The sequence below is a fragment of the Hypomesus transpacificus genome, unplaced genomic scaffold (assembly GCF_021917145.1).
Source record: "Hypomesus transpacificus isolate Combined female unplaced genomic scaffold, fHypTra1 scaffold_194, whole genome shotgun sequence".
NCBI lineage: Eukaryota > Metazoa > Chordata > Actinopteri > Osmeriformes > Osmeridae > Hypomesus > Hypomesus transpacificus.
Window position 1 is genome coordinate 55,569 of NW_025813739.1, and position 20,132 is coordinate 75,700.

The 20,132-nt window shown below is 46.3% G+C and overlaps 69 non-coding genes across 69 annotated transcripts; all 69 read right to left on the minus strand.

The window, feature by feature from the left end:
* Positions 1 to 109: 109 nt before the first annotated feature.
* On the minus strand, positions 110 to 203 carry trnai-uau. The gene is made up of 2 exons: positions 166 to 203; positions 110 to 145 (listed from the first exon to the last, which is right to left on the minus strand). It is a non-coding gene; the product is annotated as a tRNA-Ile (tRNA).
* Positions 204 to 322: 119 nt separating this feature from the next.
* trnai-uau lies at positions 323 to 416 on the minus strand. The gene is made up of 2 exons: positions 379 to 416; positions 323 to 358 (listed from the first exon to the last, which is right to left on the minus strand). It is a non-coding gene; the product is annotated as a tRNA-Ile (tRNA).
* Positions 417 to 535: 119 nt separating this feature from the next.
* Positions 536 to 629, minus strand: trnai-uau. The gene is made up of 2 exons: positions 592 to 629; positions 536 to 571 (listed from the first exon to the last, which is right to left on the minus strand). It is a non-coding gene; the product is annotated as a tRNA-Ile (tRNA).
* Positions 630 to 748: 119 nt separating this feature from the next.
* Positions 749 to 842, minus strand: trnai-uau. Its single transcript has 2 exons — positions 805 to 842; positions 749 to 784 (listed from the first exon to the last, which is right to left on the minus strand). It is a non-coding gene; the product is annotated as a tRNA-Ile (tRNA).
* Positions 843 to 961: 119 nt separating this feature from the next.
* trnai-uau lies at positions 962 to 1,055 on the minus strand. Its single transcript has 2 exons — positions 1,018 to 1,055; positions 962 to 997 (listed from the first exon to the last, which is right to left on the minus strand). It is a non-coding gene; the product is annotated as a tRNA-Ile (tRNA).
* A 119-nt stretch (positions 1,056 to 1,174) lies between these two features.
* trnai-uau lies at positions 1,175 to 1,268 on the minus strand. The gene is made up of 2 exons: positions 1,231 to 1,268; positions 1,175 to 1,210 (listed from the first exon to the last, which is right to left on the minus strand). It is a non-coding gene; the product is annotated as a tRNA-Ile (tRNA).
* Positions 1,269 to 1,387: 119 nt separating this feature from the next.
* trnai-uau lies at positions 1,388 to 1,481 on the minus strand. Its single transcript has 2 exons — positions 1,444 to 1,481; positions 1,388 to 1,423 (listed from the first exon to the last, which is right to left on the minus strand). It is a non-coding gene; the product is annotated as a tRNA-Ile (tRNA).
* A 119-nt stretch (positions 1,482 to 1,600) lies between these two features.
* trnai-uau lies at positions 1,601 to 1,694 on the minus strand. Its single transcript has 2 exons — positions 1,657 to 1,694; positions 1,601 to 1,636 (listed from the first exon to the last, which is right to left on the minus strand). It is a non-coding gene; the product is annotated as a tRNA-Ile (tRNA).
* Positions 1,695 to 1,813: 119 nt separating this feature from the next.
* trnai-uau lies at positions 1,814 to 1,907 on the minus strand. Its single transcript has 2 exons — positions 1,870 to 1,907; positions 1,814 to 1,849 (listed from the first exon to the last, which is right to left on the minus strand). It is a non-coding gene; the product is annotated as a tRNA-Ile (tRNA).
* Positions 1,908 to 2,026: 119 nt separating this feature from the next.
* On the minus strand, positions 2,027 to 2,120 carry trnai-uau. The gene is made up of 2 exons: positions 2,083 to 2,120; positions 2,027 to 2,062 (listed from the first exon to the last, which is right to left on the minus strand). It is a non-coding gene; the product is annotated as a tRNA-Ile (tRNA).
* Positions 2,121 to 2,345: 225 nt separating this feature from the next.
* trnai-uau lies at positions 2,346 to 2,439 on the minus strand. Its single transcript has 2 exons — positions 2,402 to 2,439; positions 2,346 to 2,381 (listed from the first exon to the last, which is right to left on the minus strand). It is a non-coding gene; the product is annotated as a tRNA-Ile (tRNA).
* A 119-nt stretch (positions 2,440 to 2,558) lies between these two features.
* Positions 2,559 to 2,652, minus strand: trnai-uau. Its single transcript has 2 exons — positions 2,615 to 2,652; positions 2,559 to 2,594 (listed from the first exon to the last, which is right to left on the minus strand). It is a non-coding gene; the product is annotated as a tRNA-Ile (tRNA).
* Positions 2,653 to 2,771: 119 nt separating this feature from the next.
* On the minus strand, positions 2,772 to 2,865 carry trnai-uau. Its single transcript has 2 exons — positions 2,828 to 2,865; positions 2,772 to 2,807 (listed from the first exon to the last, which is right to left on the minus strand). It is a non-coding gene; the product is annotated as a tRNA-Ile (tRNA).
* Positions 2,866 to 2,984: 119 nt separating this feature from the next.
* On the minus strand, positions 2,985 to 3,078 carry trnai-uau. Its single transcript has 2 exons — positions 3,041 to 3,078; positions 2,985 to 3,020 (listed from the first exon to the last, which is right to left on the minus strand). It is a non-coding gene; the product is annotated as a tRNA-Ile (tRNA).
* A 119-nt stretch (positions 3,079 to 3,197) lies between these two features.
* On the minus strand, positions 3,198 to 3,291 carry trnai-uau. The gene is made up of 2 exons: positions 3,254 to 3,291; positions 3,198 to 3,233 (listed from the first exon to the last, which is right to left on the minus strand). It is a non-coding gene; the product is annotated as a tRNA-Ile (tRNA).
* A 119-nt stretch (positions 3,292 to 3,410) lies between these two features.
* Positions 3,411 to 3,504, minus strand: trnai-uau. The gene is made up of 2 exons: positions 3,467 to 3,504; positions 3,411 to 3,446 (listed from the first exon to the last, which is right to left on the minus strand). It is a non-coding gene; the product is annotated as a tRNA-Ile (tRNA).
* A 119-nt stretch (positions 3,505 to 3,623) lies between these two features.
* trnai-uau lies at positions 3,624 to 3,717 on the minus strand. The gene is made up of 2 exons: positions 3,680 to 3,717; positions 3,624 to 3,659 (listed from the first exon to the last, which is right to left on the minus strand). It is a non-coding gene; the product is annotated as a tRNA-Ile (tRNA).
* Positions 3,718 to 3,836: 119 nt separating this feature from the next.
* On the minus strand, positions 3,837 to 3,930 carry trnai-uau. Its single transcript has 2 exons — positions 3,893 to 3,930; positions 3,837 to 3,872 (listed from the first exon to the last, which is right to left on the minus strand). It is a non-coding gene; the product is annotated as a tRNA-Ile (tRNA).
* A 119-nt stretch (positions 3,931 to 4,049) lies between these two features.
* Positions 4,050 to 4,143, minus strand: trnai-uau. The gene is made up of 2 exons: positions 4,106 to 4,143; positions 4,050 to 4,085 (listed from the first exon to the last, which is right to left on the minus strand). It is a non-coding gene; the product is annotated as a tRNA-Ile (tRNA).
* Positions 4,144 to 4,262: 119 nt separating this feature from the next.
* Positions 4,263 to 4,356, minus strand: trnai-uau. The gene is made up of 2 exons: positions 4,319 to 4,356; positions 4,263 to 4,298 (listed from the first exon to the last, which is right to left on the minus strand). It is a non-coding gene; the product is annotated as a tRNA-Ile (tRNA).
* A 119-nt stretch (positions 4,357 to 4,475) lies between these two features.
* trnai-uau lies at positions 4,476 to 4,569 on the minus strand. Its single transcript has 2 exons — positions 4,532 to 4,569; positions 4,476 to 4,511 (listed from the first exon to the last, which is right to left on the minus strand). It is a non-coding gene; the product is annotated as a tRNA-Ile (tRNA).
* Positions 4,570 to 4,688: 119 nt separating this feature from the next.
* trnai-uau lies at positions 4,689 to 4,782 on the minus strand. The gene is made up of 2 exons: positions 4,745 to 4,782; positions 4,689 to 4,724 (listed from the first exon to the last, which is right to left on the minus strand). It is a non-coding gene; the product is annotated as a tRNA-Ile (tRNA).
* A 119-nt stretch (positions 4,783 to 4,901) lies between these two features.
* Positions 4,902 to 4,995, minus strand: trnai-uau. The gene is made up of 2 exons: positions 4,958 to 4,995; positions 4,902 to 4,937 (listed from the first exon to the last, which is right to left on the minus strand). It is a non-coding gene; the product is annotated as a tRNA-Ile (tRNA).
* Positions 4,996 to 5,114: 119 nt separating this feature from the next.
* On the minus strand, positions 5,115 to 5,208 carry trnai-uau. Its single transcript has 2 exons — positions 5,171 to 5,208; positions 5,115 to 5,150 (listed from the first exon to the last, which is right to left on the minus strand). It is a non-coding gene; the product is annotated as a tRNA-Ile (tRNA).
* A 119-nt stretch (positions 5,209 to 5,327) lies between these two features.
* Positions 5,328 to 5,421, minus strand: trnai-uau. The gene is made up of 2 exons: positions 5,384 to 5,421; positions 5,328 to 5,363 (listed from the first exon to the last, which is right to left on the minus strand). It is a non-coding gene; the product is annotated as a tRNA-Ile (tRNA).
* Positions 5,422 to 5,540: 119 nt separating this feature from the next.
* Positions 5,541 to 5,634, minus strand: trnai-uau. The gene is made up of 2 exons: positions 5,597 to 5,634; positions 5,541 to 5,576 (listed from the first exon to the last, which is right to left on the minus strand). It is a non-coding gene; the product is annotated as a tRNA-Ile (tRNA).
* A 119-nt stretch (positions 5,635 to 5,753) lies between these two features.
* On the minus strand, positions 5,754 to 5,847 carry trnai-uau. Its single transcript has 2 exons — positions 5,810 to 5,847; positions 5,754 to 5,789 (listed from the first exon to the last, which is right to left on the minus strand). It is a non-coding gene; the product is annotated as a tRNA-Ile (tRNA).
* A 119-nt stretch (positions 5,848 to 5,966) lies between these two features.
* On the minus strand, positions 5,967 to 6,060 carry trnai-uau. Its single transcript has 2 exons — positions 6,023 to 6,060; positions 5,967 to 6,002 (listed from the first exon to the last, which is right to left on the minus strand). It is a non-coding gene; the product is annotated as a tRNA-Ile (tRNA).
* Positions 6,061 to 6,179: 119 nt separating this feature from the next.
* Positions 6,180 to 6,273, minus strand: trnai-uau. Its single transcript has 2 exons — positions 6,236 to 6,273; positions 6,180 to 6,215 (listed from the first exon to the last, which is right to left on the minus strand). It is a non-coding gene; the product is annotated as a tRNA-Ile (tRNA).
* A 119-nt stretch (positions 6,274 to 6,392) lies between these two features.
* On the minus strand, positions 6,393 to 6,486 carry trnai-uau. The gene is made up of 2 exons: positions 6,449 to 6,486; positions 6,393 to 6,428 (listed from the first exon to the last, which is right to left on the minus strand). It is a non-coding gene; the product is annotated as a tRNA-Ile (tRNA).
* Positions 6,487 to 6,605: 119 nt separating this feature from the next.
* On the minus strand, positions 6,606 to 6,699 carry trnai-uau. The gene is made up of 2 exons: positions 6,662 to 6,699; positions 6,606 to 6,641 (listed from the first exon to the last, which is right to left on the minus strand). It is a non-coding gene; the product is annotated as a tRNA-Ile (tRNA).
* Positions 6,700 to 6,818: 119 nt separating this feature from the next.
* trnai-uau lies at positions 6,819 to 6,912 on the minus strand. The gene is made up of 2 exons: positions 6,875 to 6,912; positions 6,819 to 6,854 (listed from the first exon to the last, which is right to left on the minus strand). It is a non-coding gene; the product is annotated as a tRNA-Ile (tRNA).
* A 119-nt stretch (positions 6,913 to 7,031) lies between these two features.
* trnai-uau lies at positions 7,032 to 7,125 on the minus strand. Its single transcript has 2 exons — positions 7,088 to 7,125; positions 7,032 to 7,067 (listed from the first exon to the last, which is right to left on the minus strand). It is a non-coding gene; the product is annotated as a tRNA-Ile (tRNA).
* A 119-nt stretch (positions 7,126 to 7,244) lies between these two features.
* Positions 7,245 to 7,338, minus strand: trnai-uau. The gene is made up of 2 exons: positions 7,301 to 7,338; positions 7,245 to 7,280 (listed from the first exon to the last, which is right to left on the minus strand). It is a non-coding gene; the product is annotated as a tRNA-Ile (tRNA).
* A 119-nt stretch (positions 7,339 to 7,457) lies between these two features.
* trnai-uau lies at positions 7,458 to 7,551 on the minus strand. The gene is made up of 2 exons: positions 7,514 to 7,551; positions 7,458 to 7,493 (listed from the first exon to the last, which is right to left on the minus strand). It is a non-coding gene; the product is annotated as a tRNA-Ile (tRNA).
* A 119-nt stretch (positions 7,552 to 7,670) lies between these two features.
* On the minus strand, positions 7,671 to 7,764 carry trnai-uau. The gene is made up of 2 exons: positions 7,727 to 7,764; positions 7,671 to 7,706 (listed from the first exon to the last, which is right to left on the minus strand). It is a non-coding gene; the product is annotated as a tRNA-Ile (tRNA).
* A 119-nt stretch (positions 7,765 to 7,883) lies between these two features.
* trnai-uau lies at positions 7,884 to 7,977 on the minus strand. Its single transcript has 2 exons — positions 7,940 to 7,977; positions 7,884 to 7,919 (listed from the first exon to the last, which is right to left on the minus strand). It is a non-coding gene; the product is annotated as a tRNA-Ile (tRNA).
* A 119-nt stretch (positions 7,978 to 8,096) lies between these two features.
* On the minus strand, positions 8,097 to 8,190 carry trnai-uau. The gene is made up of 2 exons: positions 8,153 to 8,190; positions 8,097 to 8,132 (listed from the first exon to the last, which is right to left on the minus strand). It is a non-coding gene; the product is annotated as a tRNA-Ile (tRNA).
* A 119-nt stretch (positions 8,191 to 8,309) lies between these two features.
* trnai-uau lies at positions 8,310 to 8,403 on the minus strand. Its single transcript has 2 exons — positions 8,366 to 8,403; positions 8,310 to 8,345 (listed from the first exon to the last, which is right to left on the minus strand). It is a non-coding gene; the product is annotated as a tRNA-Ile (tRNA).
* Positions 8,404 to 8,522: 119 nt separating this feature from the next.
* trnai-uau lies at positions 8,523 to 8,616 on the minus strand. Its single transcript has 2 exons — positions 8,579 to 8,616; positions 8,523 to 8,558 (listed from the first exon to the last, which is right to left on the minus strand). It is a non-coding gene; the product is annotated as a tRNA-Ile (tRNA).
* A 119-nt stretch (positions 8,617 to 8,735) lies between these two features.
* Positions 8,736 to 8,829, minus strand: trnai-uau. Its single transcript has 2 exons — positions 8,792 to 8,829; positions 8,736 to 8,771 (listed from the first exon to the last, which is right to left on the minus strand). It is a non-coding gene; the product is annotated as a tRNA-Ile (tRNA).
* Positions 8,830 to 8,948: 119 nt separating this feature from the next.
* Positions 8,949 to 9,042, minus strand: trnai-uau. The gene is made up of 2 exons: positions 9,005 to 9,042; positions 8,949 to 8,984 (listed from the first exon to the last, which is right to left on the minus strand). It is a non-coding gene; the product is annotated as a tRNA-Ile (tRNA).
* Positions 9,043 to 9,161: 119 nt separating this feature from the next.
* trnai-uau lies at positions 9,162 to 9,255 on the minus strand. The gene is made up of 2 exons: positions 9,218 to 9,255; positions 9,162 to 9,197 (listed from the first exon to the last, which is right to left on the minus strand). It is a non-coding gene; the product is annotated as a tRNA-Ile (tRNA).
* Positions 9,256 to 9,374: 119 nt separating this feature from the next.
* trnai-uau lies at positions 9,375 to 9,468 on the minus strand. The gene is made up of 2 exons: positions 9,431 to 9,468; positions 9,375 to 9,410 (listed from the first exon to the last, which is right to left on the minus strand). It is a non-coding gene; the product is annotated as a tRNA-Ile (tRNA).
* Positions 9,469 to 9,587: 119 nt separating this feature from the next.
* On the minus strand, positions 9,588 to 9,681 carry trnai-uau. The gene is made up of 2 exons: positions 9,644 to 9,681; positions 9,588 to 9,623 (listed from the first exon to the last, which is right to left on the minus strand). It is a non-coding gene; the product is annotated as a tRNA-Ile (tRNA).
* A 119-nt stretch (positions 9,682 to 9,800) lies between these two features.
* Positions 9,801 to 9,894, minus strand: trnai-uau. The gene is made up of 2 exons: positions 9,857 to 9,894; positions 9,801 to 9,836 (listed from the first exon to the last, which is right to left on the minus strand). It is a non-coding gene; the product is annotated as a tRNA-Ile (tRNA).
* A 119-nt stretch (positions 9,895 to 10,013) lies between these two features.
* trnai-uau lies at positions 10,014 to 10,107 on the minus strand. Its single transcript has 2 exons — positions 10,070 to 10,107; positions 10,014 to 10,049 (listed from the first exon to the last, which is right to left on the minus strand). It is a non-coding gene; the product is annotated as a tRNA-Ile (tRNA).
* A 119-nt stretch (positions 10,108 to 10,226) lies between these two features.
* Positions 10,227 to 10,320, minus strand: trnai-uau. The gene is made up of 2 exons: positions 10,283 to 10,320; positions 10,227 to 10,262 (listed from the first exon to the last, which is right to left on the minus strand). It is a non-coding gene; the product is annotated as a tRNA-Ile (tRNA).
* Positions 10,321 to 10,439: 119 nt separating this feature from the next.
* trnai-uau lies at positions 10,440 to 10,533 on the minus strand. The gene is made up of 2 exons: positions 10,496 to 10,533; positions 10,440 to 10,475 (listed from the first exon to the last, which is right to left on the minus strand). It is a non-coding gene; the product is annotated as a tRNA-Ile (tRNA).
* Positions 10,534 to 10,652: 119 nt separating this feature from the next.
* On the minus strand, positions 10,653 to 10,746 carry trnai-uau. Its single transcript has 2 exons — positions 10,709 to 10,746; positions 10,653 to 10,688 (listed from the first exon to the last, which is right to left on the minus strand). It is a non-coding gene; the product is annotated as a tRNA-Ile (tRNA).
* A 119-nt stretch (positions 10,747 to 10,865) lies between these two features.
* On the minus strand, positions 10,866 to 10,959 carry trnai-uau. The gene is made up of 2 exons: positions 10,922 to 10,959; positions 10,866 to 10,901 (listed from the first exon to the last, which is right to left on the minus strand). It is a non-coding gene; the product is annotated as a tRNA-Ile (tRNA).
* Positions 10,960 to 11,078: 119 nt separating this feature from the next.
* Positions 11,079 to 11,172, minus strand: trnai-uau. The gene is made up of 2 exons: positions 11,135 to 11,172; positions 11,079 to 11,114 (listed from the first exon to the last, which is right to left on the minus strand). It is a non-coding gene; the product is annotated as a tRNA-Ile (tRNA).
* A 119-nt stretch (positions 11,173 to 11,291) lies between these two features.
* trnai-uau lies at positions 11,292 to 11,385 on the minus strand. The gene is made up of 2 exons: positions 11,348 to 11,385; positions 11,292 to 11,327 (listed from the first exon to the last, which is right to left on the minus strand). It is a non-coding gene; the product is annotated as a tRNA-Ile (tRNA).
* Positions 11,386 to 11,504: 119 nt separating this feature from the next.
* trnai-uau lies at positions 11,505 to 11,598 on the minus strand. The gene is made up of 2 exons: positions 11,561 to 11,598; positions 11,505 to 11,540 (listed from the first exon to the last, which is right to left on the minus strand). It is a non-coding gene; the product is annotated as a tRNA-Ile (tRNA).
* Positions 11,599 to 11,717: 119 nt separating this feature from the next.
* trnai-uau lies at positions 11,718 to 11,811 on the minus strand. Its single transcript has 2 exons — positions 11,774 to 11,811; positions 11,718 to 11,753 (listed from the first exon to the last, which is right to left on the minus strand). It is a non-coding gene; the product is annotated as a tRNA-Ile (tRNA).
* Positions 11,812 to 11,930: 119 nt separating this feature from the next.
* On the minus strand, positions 11,931 to 12,024 carry trnai-uau. Its single transcript has 2 exons — positions 11,987 to 12,024; positions 11,931 to 11,966 (listed from the first exon to the last, which is right to left on the minus strand). It is a non-coding gene; the product is annotated as a tRNA-Ile (tRNA).
* Positions 12,025 to 12,143: 119 nt separating this feature from the next.
* Positions 12,144 to 12,237, minus strand: trnai-uau. The gene is made up of 2 exons: positions 12,200 to 12,237; positions 12,144 to 12,179 (listed from the first exon to the last, which is right to left on the minus strand). It is a non-coding gene; the product is annotated as a tRNA-Ile (tRNA).
* Positions 12,238 to 12,356: 119 nt separating this feature from the next.
* Positions 12,357 to 12,450, minus strand: trnai-uau. The gene is made up of 2 exons: positions 12,413 to 12,450; positions 12,357 to 12,392 (listed from the first exon to the last, which is right to left on the minus strand). It is a non-coding gene; the product is annotated as a tRNA-Ile (tRNA).
* Positions 12,451 to 12,569: 119 nt separating this feature from the next.
* Positions 12,570 to 12,663, minus strand: trnai-uau. Its single transcript has 2 exons — positions 12,626 to 12,663; positions 12,570 to 12,605 (listed from the first exon to the last, which is right to left on the minus strand). It is a non-coding gene; the product is annotated as a tRNA-Ile (tRNA).
* Positions 12,664 to 12,782: 119 nt separating this feature from the next.
* trnai-uau lies at positions 12,783 to 12,876 on the minus strand. The gene is made up of 2 exons: positions 12,839 to 12,876; positions 12,783 to 12,818 (listed from the first exon to the last, which is right to left on the minus strand). It is a non-coding gene; the product is annotated as a tRNA-Ile (tRNA).
* Positions 12,877 to 12,995: 119 nt separating this feature from the next.
* trnai-uau lies at positions 12,996 to 13,089 on the minus strand. Its single transcript has 2 exons — positions 13,052 to 13,089; positions 12,996 to 13,031 (listed from the first exon to the last, which is right to left on the minus strand). It is a non-coding gene; the product is annotated as a tRNA-Ile (tRNA).
* Positions 13,090 to 13,208: 119 nt separating this feature from the next.
* trnai-uau lies at positions 13,209 to 13,302 on the minus strand. Its single transcript has 2 exons — positions 13,265 to 13,302; positions 13,209 to 13,244 (listed from the first exon to the last, which is right to left on the minus strand). It is a non-coding gene; the product is annotated as a tRNA-Ile (tRNA).
* A 119-nt stretch (positions 13,303 to 13,421) lies between these two features.
* trnai-uau lies at positions 13,422 to 13,515 on the minus strand. Its single transcript has 2 exons — positions 13,478 to 13,515; positions 13,422 to 13,457 (listed from the first exon to the last, which is right to left on the minus strand). It is a non-coding gene; the product is annotated as a tRNA-Ile (tRNA).
* A 119-nt stretch (positions 13,516 to 13,634) lies between these two features.
* On the minus strand, positions 13,635 to 13,728 carry trnai-uau. The gene is made up of 2 exons: positions 13,691 to 13,728; positions 13,635 to 13,670 (listed from the first exon to the last, which is right to left on the minus strand). It is a non-coding gene; the product is annotated as a tRNA-Ile (tRNA).
* Positions 13,729 to 13,847: 119 nt separating this feature from the next.
* trnai-uau lies at positions 13,848 to 13,941 on the minus strand. Its single transcript has 2 exons — positions 13,904 to 13,941; positions 13,848 to 13,883 (listed from the first exon to the last, which is right to left on the minus strand). It is a non-coding gene; the product is annotated as a tRNA-Ile (tRNA).
* Positions 13,942 to 14,060: 119 nt separating this feature from the next.
* Positions 14,061 to 14,154, minus strand: trnai-uau. Its single transcript has 2 exons — positions 14,117 to 14,154; positions 14,061 to 14,096 (listed from the first exon to the last, which is right to left on the minus strand). It is a non-coding gene; the product is annotated as a tRNA-Ile (tRNA).
* A 119-nt stretch (positions 14,155 to 14,273) lies between these two features.
* On the minus strand, positions 14,274 to 14,367 carry trnai-uau. Its single transcript has 2 exons — positions 14,330 to 14,367; positions 14,274 to 14,309 (listed from the first exon to the last, which is right to left on the minus strand). It is a non-coding gene; the product is annotated as a tRNA-Ile (tRNA).
* A 119-nt stretch (positions 14,368 to 14,486) lies between these two features.
* On the minus strand, positions 14,487 to 14,580 carry trnai-uau. The gene is made up of 2 exons: positions 14,543 to 14,580; positions 14,487 to 14,522 (listed from the first exon to the last, which is right to left on the minus strand). It is a non-coding gene; the product is annotated as a tRNA-Ile (tRNA).
* A 119-nt stretch (positions 14,581 to 14,699) lies between these two features.
* trnai-uau lies at positions 14,700 to 14,793 on the minus strand. The gene is made up of 2 exons: positions 14,756 to 14,793; positions 14,700 to 14,735 (listed from the first exon to the last, which is right to left on the minus strand). It is a non-coding gene; the product is annotated as a tRNA-Ile (tRNA).
* Between the last annotated feature and the right edge of the window lie 5,339 nt (positions 14,794 to 20,132).

Genomic DNA, 20,132 nt, shown 5'->3' on the forward strand with positions numbered 1-20,132 from the left:
CCGCCAGCTCGTGACAAATCTGTACGAAGAGTATGATTGACGCCTGAAACCGATAATTCAAGAACTCAGTTCCATATGATGAACAAAGTAAAGCCCAACCAAATATCAATGCTCCAGGTGAGACTCGAACTCACAACCTCGGCATCGCTCTGCAGAACACTGTCTTATAAGTACCGCGCGCTTACCGATTGCTCCACTGGAGCAGATGAAAGACCACCAGCTCGTGCCAAATCTGTACGAAGAGTATGATTGACGCCTGAAACCGATAATTCAAGAACTCAGTTCCATATGATGAACAAAGTAAAGCCCAACCAAATATCAATGCTCCAGGTGAGGCTCGAACTCACAACCTCGGCATCGCTCTGCAGAATACTGTCTTATAAGTACCGCGCGCTAACCGATTGCGCCACTGGAGCAGATGAAAGACCACCAGCCCCTGTCAAATCTGTACGAAGAGTATGATTGACGAGTGAAATCGATAATTCAAGAACTCAGTTCCATATAATGAACAAAGTAAAGCCCAACCAAATATCAATGCTCCAGGTGAGGCTCGAAATCACAACCTCGGCATCGCTCTGCAGAATACTGTCTTATAAGTACCGCGCGCTAACCGATTGCACCACTGGAGCAGATGAAAGACCACCAGCCCCTGTCAAATCTGCACGAAGAGTATGATTGACGCCTCAAACCGATAATTCAAAAACTCAGTTCCATATGATGAACAAAGTAAAGCCCAACCAAATATCAATGCTCCAGGTGAGGCTCGAACTCACAACCTCGGCATCGCTCTGCAGAACACTGTCTTATAAGTACCGCGCGCTTACCGATTGCGCCACTGGAGCAGATGAAAGACCACCAGCTCGTGCCAAATCTGTACGAAGAGTATGATTGACGCCTGAAACCGATAATTCAAGAACTCAGTTCCATATGATGAACAAAGTAAAGCCCAACCAAATATCAATGCTCCAGGTGAGGCTCGAACTCACAACCTCGGCATCGCTCTGCAGAATACTGTCTTATAAGTACCGCGCGCTAACCGATTGCGCCACTGGAGCAGATGAAAGACCTCCAGCCCCTGTCAAATCTGTACGAAGAGTATGATTGACGAGTGAAATCGATAATTCAAGAACTCAGTTCCATATAATGAACAAAGTAAAGCCCAACCAAATATCAATGCTCCAGGTGAGGCTCGAAATCACAACCTCGGCATCGCTCTGCAGAATACTGTCTTATAAGTACCGCGCGCTAACCGATTGCACCACTGGAGCAGATGAAAGACCACCAGCCCCTGTCAAATCTGTACGAAGAGTATGATTGACGCCTCAAACCGATAATTCAAAAACTCAGTTCCATATGATGAACAAAGTAAAGCCCAACCAAATATCAATGCTCCAGGTGAGGCTCGAACTCACAACCTCGGCATCGCTCTGCAGAATACTGTCTTATAAGTACCGCGCGCTAACCGATTGCGCCACTGGAGCAGATGAAAGACCGCCAGCTCGTGACAAATCTGTACGAAGAGTATGATTGACGCCTGAAACCGATAATTCAAGAACTCAGTTCCATATGATGAACAAAGTAAAGCCCAACCAAATATCAATGCTCCAGGTGAGACTCGAACTCACAACCTCGGCATCGCTCTGCAGAACACTGTCTTATAAGTACCGCGCGCTTACCGATTGCTCCACTGGAGCAGATGAAAGACCACCAGCTCGTGCCAAATCTGTACGAAGAGTATGATTGACGCCTGAAACCGATAATTCAAGAACTCAGTTCCATATGATGAACAAAGTAAAGCCCAACCAAATATCAATGCTCCAGGTGAGGCTCGAACTCACAACCTCGGCATCGCTCTGCAGAATACTGTCTTATAAGTACCGCGCGCTAACCGATTGCGCCACTGGAGCAGATGAAAGACCACCAGCCCCTGTCAAATCTGTACGAAGAGTATGATTGACGAGTGAAATCGATAATTCAAGAACTCAGTTCCATATAATGAACAAAGTAAAGCCCAACCAAATATCAATGCTCCAGGTGAGGCTCGAACTCACAACCTCGGCATCGCTCTGCAGAATACTGTCTTATAAGTACCGCGCGCTAACCGATTGCGCCACTGGAGCGGATGAAAGACCGCCAGCTCGTGAGGCTCGAACTCACAACCTCGGCATCGCTCTGCAGAACACTGTCTTATAAGTACCGCGCGCTTACCGATTGCTCCACTGGAGCAGATGAAAGACCACCAGCTCGTGCCAAATCTGTACGAAGAGTATGATTGACGCCTGAAACCGATAATTCAAGAACTCAGTTTCATATGATGAACAAAGTAAAGCCCAACCAAATATCAATGCTCCAGGTGAGGCTCGAACTCACAACCTCGGCATCGCTCTGCAGAATACTGTCTTATAAGTACCGCGCGCTAACCGATTGCGCCACTGGAGCAGATGAAAGACCACCAGCCCCTGTCAAATCTGTACGAAGAGTATGATTGACGAGTGAAATCGATAATTCAAGAACTCAGTTCCATATAATGAACAAAGTAAAGCCCAACCAAATATCAATGCTCCAGGTGAGGCTCGAAATCACAACCTCGGCATCGCTCTGCAGAATACTGTCTTATAAGTACCGCGCGCTAACCGATTGCACCACTGGAGCAGATGAAAGACCACCAGCCCCTGTCAAATCTGTACGAAGAGTATGATTGACGCCTCAAACCGATAATTCAAAAACTCAGTTCCATATGATGAACAAAGTAAAGCCCAACCAAATATCAATGCTCCAGGTGAGGCTCGAACTCACAACCTCGGCATCGCTCTGCAGAATACTGTCTTATAAGTACCGCGCGCTAACCGATTGCGCCACTGGAGCAGATGAAAGACCGCCAGCTCGTGACAAATCTGTACGAAGAGTATGATTGACGCCTGAAACCGATAATTCAAGAACTCAGTTCCATATGATGAACAAAGTAAAGCCCAACCAAATATCAATGCTCCAGGTGAGACTCGAACTCACAACCTCGGCATCGCTCTGCAGAACACTGTCTTATAAGTACCGCGCGCTTACCGATTGCTCCACTGGAGCAGATGAAAGACCACCAGCTCGTGCCAAATCTGTACGAAGAGTATGATTGACGCCTGAAACCGATAATTCAAGAACTCAGTTCCATATGATGAACAAAGTAAAGCCCAACCAAATATCAATGCTCCAGGTGAGGCTCGAACTCACAACCTCGGCATCGCTCTGCAGAATACTGTCTTATAAGTACCGCGCGCTAACCGATTGCGCCACTGGAGCAGATGAAAGACCACCAGCCCCTGTCAAATCTGTACGAAGAGTATGATTGACGAGTGAAATCGATAATTCAAGAACTCAGTTCCATATAATGAACAAAGTAAAGCCCAACCAAATATCAATGCTCCAGGTGAGGCTCGAAATCACAACCTCGGCATCGCTCTGCAGAATACTGTCTTATAAGTACCGCGCGCTAACCGATTGCACCACTGGAGCAGATGAAAGACCACCAGCCCCTGTCAAATCTGCACGAAGAGTATGATTGACGCCTCAAACCGATAATTCAAAAACTCAGTTCCATATGATGAACAAAGTAAAGCCCAACCAAATATCAATGCTCCAGGTGAGGCTCGAACTCACAACCTCGGCATCGCTCTGCAGAACACTGTCTTATAAGTACCGCGCGCTTACCGATTGCGCCACTGGAGCAGATGAAAGACCACCAGCTCGTGCCAAATCTGTACGAAGAGTATGATTGACGCCTGAAACCGATAATTCAAGAACTCAGTTCCATATGATGAACAAAGTAAAGCCCAACCAAATATCAATGCTCCAGGTGAGGCTCGAACTCACAACCTCGGCATCGCTCTGCAGAATACTGTCTTATAAGTACCGCGCGCTAACCGATTGCGCCACTGGAGCAGATGAAAGACCACCAGCCCCTGTCAAATCTGTACGAAGAGTATGATTGACGAGTGAAATCGATAATTCAAGAACTCAGTTCCATATAATGAACAAAGTAAAGCCCAACCAAATATCAATGCTCCAGGTGAGGCTCGAAATCACAACCTCGGCATCGCTCTGCAGAATACTGTCTTATAAGTACCGCGCGCTAACCGATTGCACCACTGGAGCAGATGAAAGACCACCAGCCCCTGTCAAATCTGTACGAAGAGTATGATTGACGCCTCAAACCGATAATTCAAAAACTCAGTTCCATATGATGAACAAAGTAAAGCCCAACCAAATATCAATGCTCCAGGTGAGGCTCGAACTCACAACCTCGGCATCGCTCTGCAGAATACTGTCTTATAAGTACCGCGCGCTAACCGATTGCGCCACTGGAGCAGATGAAAGACCGCCAGCTCGTGACAAATCTGTACGAAGAGTATGATTGACGCCTGAAACCGATAATTCAAGAACTCAGTTCCATATGATGAACAAAGTAAAGCCCAACCAAATATCAATGCTCCAGGTGAGACTCGAACTCACAACCTCGGCATCGCTCTGCAGAACACTGTCTTATAAGTACCGCGCGCTTACCGATTGCTCCACTGGAGCAGATGAAAGACCACCAGCTCGTGCCAAATCTGTACGAAGAGTATGATTGACGCCTGAAACCGATAATTCAAGAACTCAGTTCCATATGATGAACAAAGTAAAGCCCAACCAAATATCAATGCTCCAGGTGAGGCTCGAACTCACAACCTCGGCATCGCTCTGCAGAATACTGTCTTATAAGTACCGCGCGCTAACCGATTGCGCCACTGGAGCAGATGAAAGACCACCAGCCCCTGTCAAATCTGTACGAAGAGTATGATTGACGAGTGAAATCGATAATTCAAGAACTCAGTTCCATATAATGAACAAAGTAAAGCCCAACCAAATATCAATGCTCCAGGTGAGGCTCGAAATCACAACCTCGGCATCGCTCTGCAGAATACTGTCTTATAAGTACCGCGCGCTAACCGATTGCACCACTGGAGCAGATGAAAGACCACCAGCCCCTGTCAAATCTGCACGAAGAGTATGATTGACGCCTCAAACCGATAATTCAAAAACTCAGTTCCATATGATGAACAAAGTAAAGCCCAACCAAATATCAATGCTCCAGGTGAGGCTCGAACTCACAACCTCGGCATCGCTCTGCAGAACACTGTCTTATAAGTACCGCGCGCTTACCGATTGCGCCACTGGAGCAGATGAAAGACCACCAGCTCGTGCCAAATCTGTACGAAGAGTATGATTGACGCCTGAAACCGATAATTCAAGAACTCAGTTCCATATGATGAACAAAGTAAAGCCCAACCAAATATCAATGCTCCAGGTGAGGCTCGAACTCACAACCTCGGCATCGCTCTGCAGAATACTGTCTTATAAGTACCGCGCGCTTACCGATTGCGCCACTGGAGCAGATGAAAGACCACCAGCTCGTGCCAAATCTGTACGAAGAGTATGATTGACGCCTGAAACCGATAATTCAAGAACTCAGTTCCATATGATGAACAAAGTAAAGCCCAACCAAATATCAATGCTCCAGGTGAGGCTCGAACTCACAACCTCGGCATCGCTCTGCAGAATACTGTCTTATAAGTACCGCGCGCTAACCGATTGCGCCACTGGAGCAGATGAAAGACCACCAGCCCCTGTCAAATCTGTACGAAGAGTATGATTGACGCCTCAAACCGATAATTCAAGAACTCAGTTCCATATGATGAACAAAGTAAAGCCCAACCAAATATCAATGCTCCAGGTGAGGCTCGAACTCACAACCTCGGCATCGCTCTGCAGAATACTGTCTTATAAGTACCGCGCGCTAACCGATTGCGCCACTGGAGCAGATGAAAGACCACCAGCCCCTGTCAAATCTGTACGAAGAGTATGATTGACGAGTGAAACCGATAATTCAAGAACTCAGTTCCATATAATGAACAAAGTAAAGCCCAACCAAATATCAATGCTCCAGGTGAGGCTCGAACTCACAACCTCGGCATCGCTCTGCAGAATACTGTCTTATAAGTACCGCGCGCTAACCGATTGCGCCACTGGAGCAGATGAAAGACCGCCAGCTCGTGACAAATCTGTACGAAGAGTATGATTGACGCCTGAAACCGATAATTCAAGAACTCAGTTCCATATGATGAACAAAGTAAAGCCCAACCAAATATCAATGCTCCAGGTGAGGCTCGAACTCACAACCTCGGCATCGCTCTGCAGAACACTGTCTTATAAGTACCGCGCGCTTACCGATTGCTCCACTGGAGCAGATGAAAGACCACCAGCTCGTGCCAAATCTGTACGAAGAGTATGATTGACGCCTGAAACCGATAATTCAAGAACTCAGTTCCATATGATGAACAAAGTAAAGCCCAACCAAATATCAATGCTCCAGGTGAGGCTCGAACTCACAACCTCGGCATCGCTCTGCAGAATACTGTCTTATAAGTACCGCGCGCTAACCGATTGCGCCACTGGAGCAGATGAAAGACCACCAGCCCCTGTCAAATCTGTACGAAGAGTATGATTGACGAGTGAAATCGATAATTCAAGAACTCAGTTCCATATAATGAACAAAGTAAAGCCCAACCAAATATCAATGCTCCAGGTGAGGCTCGAAATCACAACCTCGGCATCGCTCTGCAGAATACTGTCTTATAAGTACCGCGCGCTAACCGATTGCGCCACTGGAGCAGATGAAAGACCACCAGCCCCTGTCAAATCTGTACGAAGAGTACGATTGACGCATCAAACCGATAATTCAAAAACTCAGTTCCATATGATGAACAAAGTAAAGCCCAACCAAATATCAATGCTCCAGGTGAGGCTCGAACTCACAACCTCGGCATCGCTCTGCAGAACACTGTCTTATAAGTACCGCGCGCTTACCGATTGCGCCACTGGAGCAGATGAAAGACCACCAGCTCGTGCCAAATCTGTACGAAGAGTATGATTGACGCCTGAAACCGATAATTCAAGAACTCAGTTCCATATGATGAACAAAGTAAAGCCCAACCAAATATCAATGCTCCAGGTGAGGCTCGAACTCACAACCTCGGCATGGCTATGCAGAATACTGTCTTATAAGTACCGCGCGCTAACCGATTGCGCCACTGGAGCAGATGAAAGACCACCAGCCCCTGTCAAATGTGTACGAAGAGTATGATTGACGAGTGAAACCGATAATTCAAGAACTCAGTAACATATAATGAACAAAGTAAAGCCCAACCAAATATCAATGCTCCAGGTGAGGCTCGAACTCACAACCTCGGCATCGCTCTGCAGAATACTGTCTTATAAGTACCGCGCGCTTACCGATTGCTCCACTGGAGCAGATGAAAGACCACCAGCTCGTGCCAAATCTGTACGAAGAGTATGATTGACGCCTGAAACCGATAATTCAAGAACTCAGTTCCATATGATGAACAAAGTAAAGCCCAACCAAATATCAATGCTCCAGGTGAGGCTCGAACTCACAACCTCGGCATCGCTCTGCAGAATACTGTCTTATAAGTACCGCGCGCTAACCGATTGCGCCACTGGAGCAGATGAAAGACTACCAGCCCCTGTCAAATCTGTACGAAGAGTATGATTGACGGCTGAAACAGATAATTTAAGAACTCAGTTCCATATGATGAACAAAGTAAAGCCCAACCAAATATCAATGCTCCAGGTGAGACTCGAACTCACAACCTCGGCATCGCTCTGCAGAATACTGTCTTATAAGTACCGCGCGCTAACCGATTGCGCCACTGGAGCAGATGAAAGACCGCCATCTCGTGACAAATCTGTACGAAGAGTATGATTGACGCATCAAACCGATAATTCAAAAACTCAGTTCCATATGATGAACAAAGTAAAGCCCAACCAAATATCAATGCTCCAGGTGAGGCTCGAACTCACAACCTCGGCATCGCTCTGCAGAACACTGTCTTATAAGTACCGCGCGCTTACCGATTGCGCCACTGGAGCAGATGAAAGACCACCAGCTCGTGCCAAATCTGTACGAAGAGTATGATTGACGCCTGAAACCGATAATTCAAGAACTCAGTTCCATATGATGAACAAAGTAAAGCCCAACCAAATATCAATGCTCCAGGTGAGGCTCGAACTCACAACCTCGGCATCGCTCTGCAGAATACTGTCTTATAAGTACCGCACGCTAACCGATTGCGCCACTGGAGCAGATGAAAGACCGCCATCTCGTGACAAATCTGTACGAAGAGTATGATTGACGCCTGAAACCGATAATTCAAGAACTCAGTTCCATATGATGAACAAAGTAAAGCCCAACTAAATATCAACGCTCCAGGTGAGGTTCGAAGTCACAACCTCGGCATCGCTCTGCACAACACTGTCTTATAAGTACCGCGCGCTAACCGATTGCACCACTGGAGCAGATGAAAGACCGCCAGCTCGTGACAAATCTGTACGAAGAGTATGATTGACGCCTGAAACCGATAATTCAAGAACTCAGTTCCATATGATGAACAAAGTAAAGCCCAACCAAATATCAATGCTCCAGGTGAGGCTCGAAATCACAACCTCGGCATCGCTCTGCAGAATACTGTCTTATAAGTACCGCGCGCTAACCGATTGCACCACTGGAGCAGATGAAAGACCACCAGCCCCTGTCAAATCTGCACGAAGAGTATGATTGACGCCTCAAACCGATAATTCAAAAACTCAGTTCCATATGATGAACAAAGTAAAGCCCAACCAAATATCAATGCTCCAGGTGAGGCTCGAACTCACAACCTCGGCATCGCTCTGCAGAACACTGTCTTATAAGTACCGCGCGCTTACCGATTGCGCCACTGGAGCAGATGAAAGACCACCAGCTCGTGCCAAATCTGTACGAAGAGTATGATTGACGCCTGAAACCGATAATTCAAGAACTCAGTTCCATATGATGAACAAAGTAAAGCCCAACCAAATATCAATGCTCCAGGTGAGGCTCGAACTCACAACCTCGGCATCGCTCTGCAGAATACTGTCTTATAAGTACCGCGCGCTAACCGATTGCGCCACTGGAGCAGATGAAAGACCACCAGCCCCTGTCAAATCTGTACGAAGAGTATGATTGACGAGTGAAATCGATAATTCAAGAACTCAGTTCCATATAATGAACAAAGTAAAGCCCAACCAAATATCAATGCTCCAGGTGAGGCTCGAAATCACAACCTCGGCATCGCTCTGCAGAATACTGTCTTATAAGTACCGCGCGCTAACCGATTGCACCACTGGAGCAGATGAAAGACCACCAGCCCCTGTCAAATCTGTACGAAGAGTATGATTGACGCCTCAAACCGATAATTCAAAAACTCAGTTCCATATGATGAACAAAGTAAAGCCCAACCAAATATCAATGCTCCAGGTGAGGCTCGAACTCACAACCTCGGCATCGCTCTGCAGAATACTGTCTTATAAGTACCGCGTGCTAACCGATTGCGCCACTGGAGCAGATGAAAGACCGCCAGCTCGTGACAAATCTGTACGAAGAGTATGATTGACGCCTGAAACCGATAATTCAAGAACTCAGTTCCATATGATGAACAAAGTAAAGCCCAACCAAATATCAATGCTCCAGGTGAGACTCGAACTCACAACCTCGGCATCGCTCTGCAGAACACTGTCTTATAAGTACCGCGCGCTTACCGATTGCTCCACTGGAGCAGATGAAAGACCACCAGCTCGTGCCAAATCTGTACGAAGAGTATGATTGACGCCTGAAACCGATAATTCAAGAACTCAGTTCCATATGATGAACAAAGTAAAGCCCAACCAAATATCAATGCTCCAGGTGAGGCTCGAACTCACAACCTCGGCATCGCTCTGCAGAATACTGTCTTATAAGTACCGCGCGCTAACCGATTGCGCCACTGGAGCAGATGAAAGACCACCAGCCCCTGTCAAATCTGTACGAAGAGTATGATTGACGAGTGAAATCGATAATTCAAGAACTCAGTTCCATATAATGAACAAAGTAAAGCCCAACCAAATATCAATGCTCCAGGTGAGGCTCGAAATCACAACCTCGGCATCGCTCTGCAGAATACTGTCTTATAAGTACCGCGCGCTAACCGATTGCACCACTGGAGCAGATGAAAGACCACCAGCCCCTGTCAAATCTGCACGAAGAGTATGATTGACGCCTCAAACCGATAATTCAAAAACTCAGTTCCATATGATGAACAAAGTAAAGCCCAACCAAATATCAATGCTCCAGGTGAGGCTCGAACTCACAACCTCGGCATCGCTCTGCAGAACACTGTCTTATAAGTACCGCGCGCTTACCGATTGCGCCACTGGAGCAGATGAAAGACCACCAGCTCGTGCCAAATCTGTACGAAGAGTATGATTGACGCCTGAAACCGATAATTCAAGAACTCAGTTCCATATGATGAACAAAGTAAAGCCCAACCAAATATCAATGCTCCAGGTGAGGCTCGAACTCACAACCTCGGCATCGCTCTGCAGAATACTGTCTTATAAGTACCGCGCGCTTACCGATTGCGCCACTGGAGCAGATGAAAGACCACCAGCTCGTGCCAAATCTGTACGAAGAGTATGATTGACGCCTGAAACCGATAATTCAAGAACTCAGTTCCATATGATGAACAAAGTAAAGCCCAACCAAATATCAATGCTCCAGGTGAGGCTCGAACTCACAACCTCGGCATCGCTCTGCAGAATACTGTCTTATAAGTACCGCGCGCTAACCGATTGCGCCACTGGAGCAGATGAAAGACCACCAGCCCCTGTCAAATCTGTACGAAGAGTATGATTGACGCCTCAAACCGATAATTCAAGAACTCAGTTCCATATGATGAACAAAGTAAAGCCCAACCAAATATCAATGCTCCAGGTGAGGCTCGAACTCACAACCTCGGCATCGCTCTGCAGAATACTGTCTTATAAGTACCGCGCGCTAACCGATTGCGCCACTGGAGCAGATGAAAGACCACCAGCCCCTGTCAAATCTGTACGAAGAGTATGATTGACGAGTGAAACCGATAATTCAAGAACTCAGTTCCATATAATGAACAAAGTAAAGCCCAACCAAATATCAATGCTCCAGGTGAGGCTCGAACTCACAACCTCGGCATCGCTCTGCAGAATACTGTCTTATAAGTACCGCGCGCTAACCGATTGCGCCACTGGAGCAGATGAAAGACCGCCAGCTCGTGACAAATCTGTACGAAGAGTATGATTGACGCCTGAAACCGATAATTCAAGAACTCAGTTCCATATGATGAACAAAGTAAAGCCCAACCAAATATCAATGCTCCAGGTGAGGCTCGAACTCACAACCTCGGCATCGCTCTGCAGAACACTGTCTTATAAGTACCGCGCGCTTACCGATTGCTCCACTGGAGCAGATGAAAGACCACCAGCTCGTGCCAAATCTGTACGAAGAGTATGATTGACGCCTGAAACCGATAATTCAAGAACTCAGTTCCATATGATGAACAAAGTAAAGCCCAACCAAATATCAATGCTCCAGGTGAGGCTCGAACTCACAACCTCGGCATCGCTCTGCAGAATACTGTCTTATAAGTACCGCGCGCTAACCGATTGCGCCACTGGAGCAGATGAAAGACCACCAGCCCCTGTCAAATCTGTACGAAGAGTATGATTGACGAGTGAAATCGATAATTCAAGAACTCAGTTCCATATAATGAACAAAGTAAAGCCCAACCAAATATCAATGCTCCAGGTGAGGCTCGAAATCACAACCTCGGCATCGCTCTGCAGAATACTGTCTTATAAGTACCGCGCGCTAACCGATTGCGCCACTGGAGCAGATGAAAGACCACCAGCCCCTGTCAAATCTGTACGAAGAGTACGATTGACGCATCAAACCGATAATTCAAAAACTCAGTTCCATATGATGAACAAAGTAAAGCCCAACCAAATATCAATGCTCCAGGTGAGGCTCGAACTCACAACCTCGGCATCGCTCTGCAGAACACTGTCTTATAAGTACCGCGCGCTTACCGATTGCGCCACTGGAGCAGATGAAAGACCACCAGCTCGTGCCAAATCTGTACGAAGAGTATGATTGACGCCTGAAACCGATAATTCAAGAACTCAGTTCCATATGATGAACAAAGTAAAGCCCAACCAAATATCAATGCTCCAGGTGAGGCTCGAACTCACAACCTCGGCATGGCTATGCAGAATACTGTCTTATAAGTACCGCGCGCTAACCGATTGCGCCACTGGAGCAGATGAAAGACCACCAGCCCCTGTCAAATGTGTACGAAGAGTATGATTGACGAGTGAAACCGATAATTCAAGAACTCAGTAACATATAATGAACAAAGTAAAGCCCAACCAAATATCAATGCTCCAGGTGAGGCTCGAACTCACAACCTCGGCATCGCTCTGCAGAATACTGTCTTATAAGTACCGCGCGCTTACCGATTGCTCCACTGGAGCAGATGAAAGACCACCAGCTCGTGCCAAATCTGTACGAAGAGTATGATTGACGCCTGAAACCGATAATTCAAGAACTCAGTTCCATATGATGAACAAAGTAAAGCCCAACCAAATATCAATGCTCCAGGTGAGGCTCGAACTCACAACCTCGGCATCGCTCTGCAGAATACTGTCTTATAAGTACCGCGCGCTAACCGATTGCGCCACTGGAGCAGATGAAAGACCACCAGCCCCTGTCAAATCTGTACGAAGAGTATGATTGACGGCTGAAACAGATAATTTAAGAACTCAGTTCCATATGATGAACAAAGTAAAGCCCAACCAAATATCAATGCTCCAGGTGAGGCTCGAACTCACAACCTCGGCATCGCTCTGCAGAATACTGTCTTATAAGTACCGCGCGCTAACCGATTGCGCCACTGGAGCAGATGAAAGACCGCCATCTCGTGACAAATCTGTACGAAGAGTATGATTGACGCATCAAACCGATAATTCAAAAACTCAGTTCCATATGATGAACAAAGTAAAGCCCAACCAAATATCAATGCTCCAGGTGAGGCTCGAACTCACAACCTCGGCATCGCTCTGCAGAACACTGTCTTATAAGTACCGCGCGCTTACCGATTGCGCCACTGGAGCAGATGAAAGACCACCAGCTCGTGCCAAATCTGTACGAAGAGTATGATTGACGCCTGAAACCGATAATTCAAGAACTCAGTTCCATATGATGAACAAAGTAAAGCCCAACCAAATATCAATGCTCCAGGTGAGGCTCGAACTCACAACCTCGGCATCGCTCTGCAGAATACTGTCTTATAAGTACCGCACGCTAACCGATTGCGCCACTGGAGCAGATGAAAGACCGCCATCTCGTGACAAATCTGTACGAAGAGTATGATTGACGCCTGAAACCGATAATTCAAGAACTCAGTTCCATATGATGAACAAAGTAAAGCCCAACTAAATATCAACGCTCCAGGTGAGGTTCGAAGTCACAACCTCGGCATCGCTCTGCACAACACTGTCTTATAAGTACCGCGCGCTAACCGATTGCACCACTGGAGCAGATGAAAGACCGCCAGCTCGTGACAAATCTGTACGAAGAGTATGATTGACGCCTGAAACCGATAATTCAAGAACTCAGTTCCATATGATGAACAAAGTAAAGCCCAACCAAATATCAATGCTCCAGGTGAGGCTCGAACTCACAACCTCGGCATCGCTCTGCAGAATACTGTCTTATAAGTACCGCGCGCTAACCGATTGCGCCACTGGAGCAGATGAAAGACCACCAGCCCCTGTCAAATCTGTACGAAGAGTATGATTGACGGCTGAAACAGATAATTTAAGAACTCAGTTCCATATGATGAACAAAGTAAAGCCCAACCAAATATCAATGCTCCAGGTGAGGCTCGAACTCACAACCTCGGCATCGCTCTGCAGAATACTGTCTTATAAGTACCGCGCGCTAACCGATTGCGCCACTGGAGCAGATGAAAGACCGCCATCTCGTGACAAATCTGTACGAAGAGTATGATTGACGCCTGAAACCGATAATTCAAGAACTCAGTTCCATATGATGAACAAAGTAAAGCCCAACTAAATATCAACGCTCCAGGTGAGGTTCGAACTCACAACCTCGGCATCGCTCTGCAGAACACTGTCTTATAAGTACCGCGCGCTTACCGATTGCGCCACTGGAGCAGATGAAAGACCACCATCTCGTGCCAAATCTGTACGAAGAGTATGATTGACGCCTGAAACCGATAATTTAAGAACTCAGTTCCATATGATGAACAAAGTAAAGCCCAACCAAATATCAATGCTCCAGGTGAGGCTTGAACTCACAACCTCGGCATCGCTCTGCAGAATACTGTCTTATAAGTACCGCGCGCTAACCGATTGCGCCACTGGAGCAGATGAAAGACCACCAGCCCCTGTCAAATCTGTACGAAGAGTATGATTGACGAGTGAAACCGATAATTCAAGAACTCAGTTCCATATAATGAACAAAGTAAAGCCCAACCAAATATCAATGCTCCAGGTGAGGCTCGAAATCACAACCTCGGCATCGCTCTGCAGAATACTGTCTTATAAGTACCGCGCGCTAACCGATTGCACCACTGGAGCAGATGAAAGACCACCAGCCCCTGTCAAATCTGTACGAAGTGTATGATTGACGCCTCAAACCGATAATTCAAAAACTCAGTTCCATATGATGAACAAAGTAAAGCCCAACCAAATATCAATGCTCCAGGTGAGGCTCTAACTCACAACCTCGGCATCGCTCTGCAGAATACTGTCTTATAAGTACCGCGCGCTAACCGATTGCGCCACTGGAGCAGTTGAAAGGATGACATTACTTATCAGATCAGACCTTCTGTACAGTGTTCACGTAATGCAGTTCTGAAATCCATCTAGAAAACAGAAAACTATTGAAATTAGATAAACTATTAGTGAGATATAAATGTGTTCCAACTCACAATTTCACTTTGGAAGAAGTATTGGGCTATTTCATTGGTATTGTTCTGAGATTGAAACCCTTGTTTCAAGAACTCTCTTGTTTTCTATTTACAGACCAAAGATATATTACATTTCTTATGCTTCAGGTGAGGCTCGAACTCACAACCTCGGCATCGCTCTGCAGAATACTGTCTTATAAGTACCGCTCGCTAACCTATTGCACCACTGGAGCAGATGAAAGACCACCAGCTTGTGCCAAATCTGTACGAAGAGTATGATTGACGCCTGAAACAGATAATTCAAGAACTCAGTTCCATATGATGAACAAAGTAAAGACCAACCAAATATCAATGCTCCAGGTGAGGCTCGAACTCACAACCTCGGCATCGCTCTGCAGAATACTGTATTATAAGTGTCCATCATTTCAATATAAAATATATATAAAAACAAGAATGAGCAGACCAAATGCAGATGATGAATGATGAGATGAATGGCATAGATCGATCAAATAATGTTTTCTCCAGGTGAGGTTTGTATCACCACTTCATCCTACCGCAATATCGGTCTATTCAGTGAATTGACTGTGTTGCAGTAACATTGGTTAATCATCAATTGAATTGTGGCTATCCCTGTACTTGTATTTGCTTGAAACAATATTATCTACTTACTAACCGAGAGTGAGGTCATGCCGGGAAATATTACTGAGGCTGGAACGGTGTGTCGCTCGGTCGATACGGCAAAGCCGAGGTTAGTAAGTAGTTTATTATATGGCATTTTTAGCTTCTTTTCATTGTGTAAACGAAAGTAAATGGTACCTCTAGGCTAATTGTGCTAGCTCTCAAGTCGTGTGTGTCATGTGTTGCCTAGCAACTCATTACTTTTGATAGAAAGCGGACACCATGGTTTTGCTAAAATTTCTACACAAAATAACGACACAAGTGATTCAAAGAGTCTAGTCTTCATCCTCACTTTTGATGACAAATCTTCGCATCATCAAGATAGTAAAACTCAGCAGCTGACTCGTCGATATCACCCATTTTGAAGATGACGTCAGAGGGCATTAAGAATACTTATCAGACCGCGGTCAATACGCGGCTGGCATGACTACCCATTAGCCAATCAGAAAGCTTGTACCGTCGTTGCCATATAATAATATGAAATATTGGGTTAATAATACTATTTTGGGCGTGTTGAAATATGGGGTTTGTTGAAGGATTTGGGTTTGTCTGTCAGATCAGGATGGGAGTTTGAAGCTCTTGTTGTTGATGTGAGGTTGAATAAGAGAGAATGAGACTGGGACAGCAGGGTGAAGGTGGAGGTGAAGTGTGTGCTGCAGGTAGGTAGTCCAGGAGAGGCCTTCACCACCTCCAGACGCACCAGAGGAACAGAGCTGGATTCAGCCCGGTTGGCAGAGCTCCCCCTCGTCTCTGCGTAGTTGATATAGGGCCGGGCTATCTGCTGTGACAACACCTTATTAAATTCTAGTGAATTTGTCCTTTTCCTTCTCCTTCCCTCCCTCTCTACCTCTCTCCCTCCATCACATCCTCCCTCCCTCCCCCCTCTATCACTTCCTCCCTTCTCTCTCTCTTCCTCCCTCCCCCTCTCTCTCTCCTTCCCTCCCTCCCCCCCTCCATCTCCACCTCCCTTCTCCCACCCCCTATCTCTCCTTCCCTCCCTCTCGTTCTCTCTCCATCCCCCCACCCAATTTCTTTTTCTCCTTCTCTCCCTCTCTTCCCCCCTCCCTCCCCCTCCATTTCTTCCCCCCTTCTCTCTCTCTCCTTCCATCCCCATCTCATTCCCTCCCTCCCTCTTTTCCCCCCTCCCTCCCTCTCTCATCTTTTCCTCCCTCCCTCCCTCCCAGTATCTGGGGAGAGACTCGTTCCATGGAGCAGGACATAAATCCACAGTGCAGCCCCAGGCAAGGTCTTTATAAGAAGCTCATTCCTCATCACTTTACATAAACTCAGCAGCCCACAGTCTACCCTACCTATATAATTACACTGAGCTTCAGCGAATATGGGTTTGGGAAAACAACCATTGTGCGACAGCTTATTGTTTGTCTTAAATGTTACTTTAAATGTGTTGTGGTTAGCATGTCTTGGGCATTTGAAAAGCAGAACATGGTTTTTAGCCGTCTGAAAAGACACTGAGCTGATGTTGTTGCATAGAAAATGAGTCACAGTGCAGTGTGTTAAAATACCATTGAATATGCAAACCGCATGCATAATATATGAAAGTTGCACTTTGTGCAAATGTAGTGTCTACTTCATCAATTATTTGCAAATTAGTACCCATGGCTAGTTACCCTACATCTCACTCTAGCGCCATGTCATCATCAGTGATTGTAATGAGGGATTTAATGAATCCTATTCTTAGGCCTAAGACCATGCATGACAACAATGTTTATTTGGAAAAATAGGCAAAAGAGCATAATCCACTCACAACAGGTTCTGATGACTCAGCACCTCTGACCTGAATTGACTCATTAATTACACAGCCAATAAAACATTAATTTGATCTATTAATCCATTCTGTCCATTAATCCTCAGTTACATTATACACAGTGAAGGTCAGGCCCGTAAGTCATGTGGGATCAAACACATTCCAAGGCAAATAAAGCAACTGCCACTTAATACAGTTTAGTATTATGTTTGTCTGGGTTTCTGTCAGTTGGTGTGTCTATGTGTGTGTGTGTGTGTGTGTGTATCTCTGTGTGTGTGTGTGTGTTTTCCTTGCAGGGTCCAGGTAGCTTTGCCAGTGATTAATGTTCCATGTCTCCTCTCTGTGAGAGGGAGATAATACAGGAGGCTAAGGCCTTTGTGTTCCCTTTCTGTGTTAATGCCTGCGCCTATCAGGAGATTTAGGCAGCCCACACTTCATACAGCCTTACCTGGGATTGGCTGACTCCAATCAATGGAAGATCATCAAATCTTTAGCAGAAGAGGAAGCCTGGAGGAACTCGAAGTACAATTTTTTTTTTAAAGGACCAACCTGGTTATATTATTCTCACAATATTTTGACCCCGTTGAAAGCGAGCGGTCAGTTTGGGATGATTCTTTAATCCAACCCTGTCATTGGAAAGGTGGGGGGGGGGGGGGTTTGGAGGCAGAGTCGGCCGGTACAGACTCACAGGTGGAGGCAGAAAGCCAGCAAGTTGCCTGTATAATCCTGCTCTCAGTGGACCTGATTCTCTGCCTCCCCGCTGGCTTCCAGCAGGTGTGTCTGGGCAGACAACCTCTCCAGTGGCCAGGTGTACGAGGGAGAATATGGATCAATTGGGGGAACATTCCAGCACTCCATATTCATGGCTTCATCATGACATGCCGTGTTCAGAGACACCAGCTAATGGACTGTCTGACACAGATCACCCCTTGAGCCTCAGGTCCTGACTGCAGGCTGTTGTAGAGGTATGGAACACACTCACCTAGGTCTGATGCCATTCTTTCTTCGCAAGTTTTTGTTTTATTTTTATTTTGGGTGGGTTGGGGATTACTCCCTGTACAAACAACATCAAAGATCGTAAACATCACATGAAAGATGACTGGTACTGATCCTGTTTGGTCCCAGATGCTTGCTGAGAGCTGATGTGAGGGAAGGGTTTTCTGTCCGGGGGTTTGGCAAGGTGACCGTGACGATGCCCCATCATTTTGAGGCTGGACTTGCCACAGAGAGAGGTCTCAGTGTCACACTTTAATCAGTAGCCTTTTCAAAGAGAGACAGAAGTGGTTTTTCTTTCTGATTCTCAAAGACAGCCTGTCATGTAGATCGTCCATTATCTTGTCAGGGTAACATTCTTGTCACACTTAAGAATTCCCCATCTGTTCAAGCGGCCTCTTGTTCAAAGGTTTAAGAGAATTTTCAACAAGTTCTGAAGAAACAGAAGGCACATTTTTTTTTATATAATTTTATCTTGGTACAAGGTCTACCCACTACATACTCTCCAGCCAGAGAAAGAGAGAGAAAGAGTGGGAGAAAGATAGAGTGAAAATGAGGAGAGCAGCAAAGAAGGAAAGTAACAAAGCAAGATGGAATGTGTGAGATGACCAAAAAAGAGAGAGTCTTGGAGAATACTAAAGGAATATCTCAGCCGTGGAAGATGCTAATAGAATCTTCCAGAGAGAATGAATGGAAGAATGGAACGTTGGGGAGCAAATGAGAACACCACATTGATCCTACCTCACAGTACTACCATGGGGGAGGAATAGAGAGTTAGAGAGAGAGAGAGAGAGAGAGAGAGAGAGAGAGAGAGAGAGAGAGAGAGAGAGAGAGAGAGCGGAAGGGAGGGAGGGAGAGAGAAAGGGATGGGTGGAGTGGGAGGGATTGAGGGATGGAGGGAGGGACAGATGGAGCGAGCAAGAGGGAGGGAGGGGCGGAAACACAAAAGGGGGCAAGGAAATTAAAAAGTCACTTTTAAAGATGTCGAGATGTGTGGTTCATAAGCCCCCTTGTCACACACGTTCCCAATATGCATAACCCCATTTCAAAGCACAACTGATTTAATCAAGATGACTTGGCCTTGATTAGAGGACCTTCTTTCACAGATCTGCAGCCCCCTATCCTCCCTTGTGTTTGTCTGTCTACATCTGCTCAAGGCCTCTCTCTCTTTGAATCTGTCTCTCTCTGCCTTTCTCTCTCTCTGCCTCTGCCTCTCTGTCTATCTCTATCTGCCTCTCTCTCTCTGTCTCTCTCTCTGCCTCTGTCTCTCTCTCTCTCTCTCTGCCTCTCTCTTTCTGCCTCTCTCTGCCTCTTGCTCTCTGTCTCTCTCTCTCTCTGCCTCTCTCTCTCGGCCTCTCTCTCTCTGTCTATCTCTCTCTCTCTACCTCTCTCTCTGCCTCTCTGTCTCTCTCTGCCTCTCTCTGCCTCCGCCGTGCCCTAGCTCCTGGTACCGTCCCTCCCAATGCCGCTAGCGCCTCGTGCTAAACACCTCATCTCTGCCCATGTTTCCTGTGGTTTTCATCATTTTACAACGTGTCCTCAAACTGTCCTCTAAAACTGCTATTGTTATCCCCCACAGCAGGGTGCTTGGGTTGGTGGGAGTAGGGCTTACAATAGCTGTGAACTATGGTGTTGGTAAAGCGTAACCTTTTCACTAGACAAGAACAGAAGAGCCAATCAAGGTTCCTCATTAACGCTTCTATTTTAGCCGGTGAAATACTCTAACCTCATTATAATGCATTTTCTTATTCTTAAGAAAATGTCCGAGACTTGAATGGCCTGAA